This window comes from Gossypium hirsutum, chromosome D03 (assembly GCF_007990345.1).
Source record: "Gossypium hirsutum isolate 1008001.06 chromosome D03, Gossypium_hirsutum_v2.1, whole genome shotgun sequence".
In the NCBI taxonomy this organism is placed as follows: Eukaryota; Viridiplantae; Streptophyta; class Magnoliopsida; order Malvales; family Malvaceae; genus Gossypium; species Gossypium hirsutum.
Window position 1 is genome coordinate 29,014,044 of NC_053439.1, and position 9,733 is coordinate 29,023,776.

Consider the following 9,733-nt stretch of genomic DNA (forward strand, 5'->3'; position numbering starts at 1 on the left):
ACTAAGACACATTAAAAACATGCAATAGACTTAGAGAAATTGAAACATGCATTAAAAAAAACAAATAAAACACATTTAACATAAAAAATTAATATGTCCAGATTTTAACAAATTTATTAACTTAAACTAATTAACTAATTTAACTAGCAGCAATTTATTTATTTATTCCAGCAAAATAAACACAAACTAAAGTAAGCTAAAAATAAGCTCATTGAGCTAAGAACGAGCTCATTGAGCTAAAATTAAGCTGAATTGAACTTGATTAAGCTAGATCGAGTTTCATTTTGCACTTGGGCCCCTAGAGTTTAGGCCACTCTTGACGACATTGAATTGTGTTGAAACATGATGCAACCAGGTTCGAATCAAAACTACTTCTAAAGAAAACTCGAGAGAAAATTCTTAGAGAAAACTCAAAGAGAATTTTCACTCAACAAGAATTTGATTTAATGTGTAATTCAATGTGTAATTCAATGTGTTTAAGGGTGGCTGGCCAAGCCATATATATAGGCCTCCTAACTACTTTCCTAGCCCTATTAGGAAAACTTAAAAAAAACCCTAATTTTGACTTTCAAAGGGCAATTTCGTCCAAGGCCTTTAAATTGGCTTGTTAATGCTCGTAACTGATATCCAATGCACCTTAGTTGCAAGATTCGGTTTCTTGGAGCAAGATTTCCAAGATTTGAAATCTTGATTTTCTTAATTCTTGAAATTGCTCAAAACAGCAAAATTGGACCAATATTCGGTTTATTGATTTTCTTGAAAACAAGAAAGTGATTCTTGATTTTCTTTTTTCCTTCGTATACGCATCTAAGGCCTTTGTGACTCGTATCATTCCCCCTTCCTCAAAAAGATTCATCCTTGAATCTGAAAAATCAAATGGAGATAAGTCAACCACATTGAAAGTAGAACTTGTAGTCCAAACATAAGCATAACAAAACAAGTATAACGCATACGAATGGAAAAATTCAGATTACCATGCAAATAAGCTAATTTACTCGCCAATGCCTCGTCAAATATTTGAAACAAAGATGGACATGTTTTAAGGCATTCAATTATCTCAAATTGTTTCCACAAACCATGAATAAATCGCGAGTAATAAATCAAAAATCATCACAAGTAGGTATTTGAAAAGGTTCACATGGTTCACAGAGTTGCACAATCATACCATGCAGTAATCGACGGTCTATAGATTCACTCACACATGTATTATCAAAAACAAGAATCTTTTTATCAACCATCAAAACAGATAGATCATCAATAAATAAAATAGGACAGTCAAGCACGTTTCGATCTAAGTGTTTTACAAAAATTAAATCATCAACACGATCTTTGTCACTATCCGAGGAGTACAAAAGTATTTCAAAAGTATCAAGCATCTTACCTTTATAAGCAAAAGAATAAAGGTCAATCTTACCTTTTCCATTTAAAACAAACCTTCGCTCATCGGGGTCATAGTGTAGTCGAAGCTCCGTTGTTGAGGTAACCTTTGTCAAATGTAACTCAAACTTCATGTACAACCACAGAAACTGTTTAAGGCATGAATATAAATTGAAAACAAATTTGTCAAATTTTGTTACCTTATTCAAAAACCAAGTATCGAAACAATAGAAAGTATTTGCACACGATAGATGATGCTTGATTTTCCAACATATACCAAAACAAATTCTGGGTTTAAAAACTTGATTTTGATTAGTCATGCCGAACTGTAATAAAGATTTCATTAAACCAATCAAGTTAAACCATGAGGATTTTTTCATACATACCAACATACATTAAAAACTTTTTTTATTCACCAAAACAGATTTGCACAAATTCGCGGATTTTACATAAGGCAAATCAAGAGAATAACAACTCACACTTCCTTTCTTAGTTCATGGCAATCCTAGAATAAAATCCATGGATAAGTTTACCCATGGTGAAGTAGGAATCGGCAAATGAGTGTAAAGGCCGTGAGGCATTACCTTAGATTTTGCTTGTTTACATATGATGCACTTAGAACATACCTTTTCGACATCCTTCTTCATATGTGGCCAATGAAAGTGTTCTATCCCACGTAAAGGTGGTAAAGCTTTAGGGGCCTCACTAAAAACATCCACATAATCCTGCAGAAGACATTGAAACACACTAGGCAAATATTCATTAATGTTAGATAGAGATAAATAGTTTTACCAAAACCTCACAAGGATACAAGGCTATTTATTGAGTAGGGTTCTCCGCACATCTTTTTTTTGTTGCAATCAAATTTTTCTCTCTATTTTTACCACTTGCAGATTCACTCACCTTTGGGCCATTTAAATTTTGACTTTTTTCACTACTAGCCTCTTTTCTCTCTGTCTTTTTTATGTTTCCTTTCTCCCTCACCCCCTCACAAAATTTCATCATTTTTAATTGATATTTATATACATCATTGGGATTTAAAGGAGCAAGAGTGAATTTTCAGCCTTTAAACACAAGAGAGTATCTATTGAGCTTGCCTTGGTGTGTAACATCACGATCAAATTGCCAAGGCCGTCCAAGGAGCAAGTGTGTCGCATGCATTGGGACCACATCACACCATACCTCATCCTCGTAATTCCCGAGCTTAAAAGTGATCAAGGACTGTTTTGTAACTTTAACTTCCGAGCATTCAGTAAGCCACTGAAGGTGATACGGCTTAGGGTGCTTGATACAAGGTAACTTTAAAGAATCCACCAAATAACTGCTAACTACATTCGAACAACTCCCACTATCAATAATAAGTGAACATAAGTTACCTTTTATAAAACATCTAGAATGGAAAATATTGGTCCTTTGGTGATCAAAATCGTCTCCCATTTGGATGTTAAGGGTACGGCGGAGTACCATCTTATTTTTTCTCTTTTTTTTTGAAATACCTGCAAAACAAACACTCAACACTCAAAAAAAATTAACAAACCTCGTCGTTAGTCACTCAGAAAGGAAAATCAAATTCTCAAAGAGGTAGAATTCAGTCTTGTGAGTTCTTTAGTAGAGTCTATATAAATCAATTAGAAAGTGTATGAACCAAAACTACCAAAGAATCCTAATTTGCACTAGGAGTCCAAAAAAATGACGAGACACCAATTGATTTGTGTAGCACCGAGGAAGAATTGTGTACACTTTTAAATCCTACTAACACAAGAAACAATAAGGTGTTAGATATTGTAAAGGGATAATAAAAAGCAAACAAATGAAAACCTACAGCTAAGAATCAATAAAAATTGTTGAAACCTGAAAACCCAAAAAACTGTGGAGTAACTTGACAACTTCGTTCAAGGTGTTCCTGATCTCCAAAAATCATGAAATTTAAACTGGAATGTCCTTAAATATTGTATTTTTTACTTGGAAAGTTTCAGCACTAAAATCAACCAGGTGAATATTTTTAAAATTTTTTATTTCATCTTTTTAAATTTTTTGAATTTTTCTAGTGATTTGTTTGCGGGAAATATTTTTTAATAGTCTATCACAGTGCCACAAATATGCATATAAAATTTCAGACCAATTGGACAACGTTTACCCACTCAAATGAATTTTTTTTCCAAAAATTTTTCTGGGTAAAAACTGTTGTTTGCTATTTTAAAAAGGAGATCAGTTTAGAAATCAACCAAGAACACCCAAAACGCCCAAAATTTGATACCAAAAGACAGAGGGTTGCGCGCGGACCAAGATCGAGTCGTCAAGTAACGGGAAAGTCCTACGAGATCTATAAACAAATTGGCTGCAACGAAAACAGAAAACAGAGAACTAAACTTGTCAGATCAAGAAACCCAAATCAAATAGAATAAGAAATACTTGGGCGGCAAGAAATTTGGAAATTATGAATGAAGAACGTTTCTTGATGCCTAAGAATGATGTCGAATTAGATCTTGAAGTCTGGAATGGCTGAAACGCAACAAGAACAATTAATCTCAAATTAATTAACAAATCGGCACAAGCAGAAATTAATAAAGAAGAACGAATAGCAAGAAAGTAAAGAAAGTCCTAAGAAGCCTTGAAATCGAGAAAGATTTCACAGCTCCCTTCAAACAACTCTAATCTCCCCTCCAATGAAGAACAATGGCAAGAAGAAGGCTGAAGAAGGCTCCCACAATCAAAAAGATTGTTAAAACTACTTCTAAAGAAAACTCAAGAGAAAATTCTTGGAGAAAAACTCAAGAGAATTTGCACTCAACAAAAATTTCATTTAATGTGTAATTCAATGTGTTTAAGGGTGGCTGGCCAAGCCATATATATAGGCCTCCTAATATTTAGTTTAATTTTTAGACTTTAGGATTATTATATGTCAAAATTCGGCCCAAGCAGCCCATTAAAATGCCTTGGCCGAATTTCCCTCTTAATTTATTAATTAGGTTTTTTTTAAGTTTTCCTAATGAGATTAAGAAATATATAGAAGTCTTATTAATAGGCATGGCCGGCCACCCTATTGAATACATTACAATTACATTGAAAATTTCAGATTTGTTTTGAGTGAAAATTCTCTTTGAGTTCTTCAAGAATTTTCTCTTGAGTTTTCTTTAGAAGTAGTTTTAACAATATTTTTTATTGTGGGAGCCATCTTCAGCCTTCTTCTTGCCATTGTTCTTCTCTAGAGGGGAGACTAGAGCCGTTTGAAGGGAGTTGTGAAATCTTTATCGATTTCAAGGCTTCTTAGGACTTTACTTTTATTTTTTTGCTGTTTGTTTTCCTTTTAATTCTTGTTCGGGGCCGATTTTTTCATCTAACTTATTTACGGTTTCTTGTTGCGTTTCCAGCTTTCTTCAACATTAAAGAGGCTGATCGGCATTCTTCTGGCACCAAGAACCATTCGTTGATTCATCTTTTCTATTGATCTTGTCGACTTTTCATTTCAATTTCTGATTAAATTCGGTTTGCTGGAATTTAGAGTTTGATTTGCTGTTTTGGAATTTAATCTTTTCAGATTCGGCTTGGCAAGTTTATAAACGTCCTTGATTATCAAAGATCATTCTTAATCCATAAATTCCCTCTTTCTTGTTGCACAATTCCTCATTCTAATTCAATTTTCGTTTTTTTTTTGTGATCTGTTGAATTAATTTTTTGTTTTGGTTCAATTGAGAGAATCGACTGAATTGGTGACTTCTTTGAAGCTTATTCACAAGTTCTTGACTTCCGAATTCCTTAATAATAAGTGTTTTGATTCTTGGTTTATTTTCTGCTATTTTAGGGTTCTTTGATTTCAGATCTGGGAATTCTAAAAGTTAATCTTTCTACTTCGTTTCGGATCCGAGTGTTTAGAGTTTTCCTAGGAATTTTCTCGTGACTTGGAAACTCGTTCTTGGTCCGTGCACGACCCTCTATCATTTGGTATCAGATTTTCGGCATTTTGGGTGTTCTTGATTGATTTCTAAACTGATCTCTATTTTTTAAACTACAAACAACAGTTTTACCCAGAAAAGTTTTTGGAAAAAAATTCATTCGAGTTGATAAATATTTTCTGATTGATCTGAAATTTTACATGCATATTTGTGGCACTGAGATTGAATATAAAAAAATATTTCCCGTAAAAAACAGTCGAAAAAGTCAAAAAAATTGAAAAATATGAAATCTAATAAAAATAAAAAAAAATATTCAGCGGATTGAGTTTGGTGCCCAAACATTCCAGATCAAATATTCAATATTTAAGGACATTTCAAATTTAATTTCCTGATTTTTGGAGATCGGGAACACCTCGAACGAAGTTGTCAAGTTACTCCGTAGTTTTTCAGGTTTTTGGATTTCAGCAATTTTTATTGATTTTTAGCTGTAGGATTTCATTTGTTTTGCCTTTATTATTTCTTTACACTATCTAACACCTTCTTGTTTCTTATGTTAGTAGGATTTTAAGGTGTGCACAATTCTTCCTCGGTGCAACACAAATCAATTGGTGTCTCGTCAGTTTTTGGCATCCTAGGGCAATTAGGATTCTTTGGTAGTTTCGGTTCATTGAGAATTTGATTTTTCTTTTTGAGTGATTAACGGTGAGGTTTGCTAATTTTTTCTTTTTGAGTGTTGAGTGTTTGTTTTGCAGGTTTGGTCTAACAAAATGTCTAGGATGGGTCAAGGTGATAATGACCATAATGATGTTTATGACTCATTTACGAAATTCCAACAACAGTGAGACGAACAGGCTGCCTTACTTTGAACATTGAGTGCTACTATCAATGAGGTACGATTGAATCAAGAACCTCAGTATCGAGATCCAATTAAAGATGATGTGCATAACCAGCCTCGTGCTCGTAGGCATGCTCCTAGACATGTCCCTAGAACTGACTATAATGTTCATGATCGCGGACAACCCTCTTTGGCAAAACCAAAGAACGAGCAGGAATGAGAGCATCTCTTTCACACTCGCTGCCATGTACAAGGTAAGCTTGGTAGAGTTATTATTTATGGTGAAAGTTGCTCGAACGTAGCCAGCACGACGATGGTGGAAAAGCTTTGTTTAACCACTACCAAGCATCCACGACCTTATCAACTACAAGGGCTTAGAAACGAAGGTCAATTTAAGGTCACTCAACAAGTGCGCATCGCCTTTTCTATCTGCAAGTATCAAGACGAAGTCGTGTGCGACGTAGTGCCTATTCAAGCCTGCCATTTGTTGCTAGGAGAACCATGGAAAAGGGATCGAAAGGTCACCCACGATGGTCGTACCAATAGGTATTCTTTCAAGCATCAAGGAAGGAAAGTCAGCTTAGTGCCACTCACTCTGGAACAAGTCCATGAGGACCAAATCAAACTGAAAAATTCTGTTGTTAAAACAAGTGAGGAAAAAGAAAAAGGAGAAGAGAAAAATACAAGTGAAAAAGAAGAAAATGAAAATGAAAAGGGTGAAAAGGAAAGCAAGAGAGAAACAAAAGAAAATGTGAATGAAGTGAGTGAAAAAGAGAGAGAGCTTCAACAAGGAATGTGTGAAGAAGAAGAGAGTGCTCAAACACAAGGTGATACGAGTCACAAAGGCCTTAGATGCGTACACGAAAGAAAGAGAAAATCAAGATTCACTTTCTTGTTTTCAAATCAAAAAACCGAATATTGGCCCAATTTTGCTGTTTGGAGCGATTTCAAGAATCAAGAAAATCAAGATTTCAAATCGTGAAAATCTTGGTCCAAGAAACCGAATCTTGCAGCCAAAGCGCATTGGATCTCAGTTACGAGCATTAACAAGCCAATTTCGGGAGAGAACGGATTACAAGCCCAAGTTTTTAAAGACAAGGCCCAATAAGATGTTCCTAGCCCAATCCAAAAATTTAAATCAGATTTAGTTGAAAATCAGGCCAATTTTTCAAAGTGGCCCAATTTGTAAAATTTTAATTCTTTAAATACTTAGTTTTAATTTTTAGACTTTATAAATAAATTACTATGTAAAAATTCAGCCCAACGAGGCCCATTAAAGGCCTTGGACGAAATTCCCTTGAAAGTAAAAAAAATTACGTTTTTTTTAGTTTTCCTATTAGGACTAGGAAAATAGTTAGAAGGCCTATATGTATGGCTTGGCCAGCCACCCTTATACACATTACAATTACATTGAAAATTCCAGATTTGTTTTGTGTGAAAATTCTCTTTGAGTTCTTCAAGAATTTTCTCTTGAGTTTTCTTTAGAAGTAGTTTTAACAATCCTTTTGACTGTGGGAGTCATCTTCTACATTCTTCTTGCCATTGATCCTCATTGGAGGGGAGATTAGAGCCGTTTGAAGGGAGTTGTGAAATCTTTCGGGATTTCAAGGCTTCTTAGGACTTTATCTTTCATTTCTTGCTGTTCGCTTTGTTTTAATTTTTCTGCTTGTGTCGTTTTCTTTATCTAACTTATTTCAATTCCTTTATTGTGTTTCCAGCCAACTTCAACCTTAAAGAAATCGATCAGCACTCTTCTTGGCAGCAAGAAAACGTTCTTCAATCATCCTTTTCCTTTGATCTTGCCGTCCAAACAACCTATCCTCATTCTATTTGAATTTTTGGGTTGTTGTGATCTGTTGCGTTTTAATTTTCTGTTTCGTGTTCAATTGATAGATTCGACAGATTGGAGTCTTCTTTGGGGTTCAATTACGTATTCTTGATTCTCAAGAACCCTTATTAATACTTATTTCGAGTCTCAATTGATTCTTTGCTGATTTGGGGATTTTATTTCAGATCTGGAAATTCAAAGATCTAATCTTTTATTTTTTTTTCTGTTTCGTTTCAGATCTGATTGTTTCGAACTTTCGTAGGAGTTTCTCGTGACTTGGCAACTCGATCTTGGTCTACGCGCAACTCTCTATCATTTGGTATCAGATTTTGGGCGTTTTGGGTGTTCTTGGTTGATTTCTAAACTGATCTCTATTTTTTAAACTACGAACAGCAGTTTTACCCAGAAAAATTTTTCGAAAAAAAATCATTTGAGCAGATAAACGTTATCCAATTTATCTAAAATTTTACATGCATATTTTTGGCATTGTGATTGAATATTAAAAAAATATTTCCCACAAAAACCCAGTCAAAAAAGTCAAAAAAATTGAAAAATACGAAATTCAATAAAAAATTAAAAAAAAATTCAGTGGGTTGAGTTTGGTGCCCAAACTTTCCAGATCAAAAATTAAATATTTAAGGACATTCCAGATTTAATTTTGTGATTTTTGGAGATCAGGAACACCTCAAACGAAGTTCTTAAGTTACTCCGCAGTTTTTTGGGTTTTCGATTTCAGCAATTTTTATTTATTCTTAATTGTAGGTTTTCATTTGTTTGCCTTTATTCTTCCTTTATACTGATACGCGTCACAAAGGCCTTAAATGCGTATACGAAAGAAAAATAAAATCAAGATTCACTTTCTTGTTTTCAAGAAAATCAAGAAACCGAATCTTGGTCCAATTTTGCTGTTTTGAGCAATTTCAAGAATCAAGAAAATCAAGAATTTAAATCTTGGAAATCTTGATTCAAGAAACCGAATCTTGCAACTAAGGTGCATTGGATATCAGTTTTCTTGAGTGTTTTCACTTGAGTTTTCTTTAGAAGTAGTTTTAACAATCTTTTTATTGTGGGAGCCATCGTCAGCCTTCTTCTTGCCATTGTTCTGCATTGGAGGGGAGATTAGAGCCGTTTGAAAGGAGTTGTGAAATCTTTCGGGATTTCAAGGCTTCTTTGGACTTATATTTATTTGCTTGCTGTCAATTTTTCCTTTAATTTATGCCTTGTGCCGAATGCTTATCTTGATTTAATTGATCTTCTTGTTGTGTTTCTAGTCCCTTCCATTTTAAAGAAATCGATCGACACTCCTCTCTTGGCAGCAAAGAACCGATCCAAAAATCCCTAATTTCTAGGGTTCTTGCCGATTAATTCCTTCTATTTTGGGTGAAATTCGACTGCTGGAATTTGGGGCATTACTTGCCGATTTAATTTTTGGGCGAAATTGCAATCTTTCTACACTTCAAGAATCGTTTGATCCTTCAATCTTTCTTTTCTTCTTGCCGCCCCAAATCCCTAATTTTCTATTTCAAATTTGATTGTTTTCTTTTGATTTGAATTCTAATTCGTTTTCTTTTGTAATTGATAGGATCGGCTGTTGGGGAATTACTTCCCAAGTTCAAATCGATTCTTGGTTTCCAAGAATAGCCGTCTCTAAGGGTGTTTTTGATTCTTGCTGTTCATTGATAGTTTTTATTTCAGATCTAATCGAATCTAACTTCAATTCTCTATTTCATTTCAGATCTGATCGTCTAGAGCCTCGTAGGAGTTTTCTCGTGACTTGACAACTCGGCCTTGGTCTGCGCG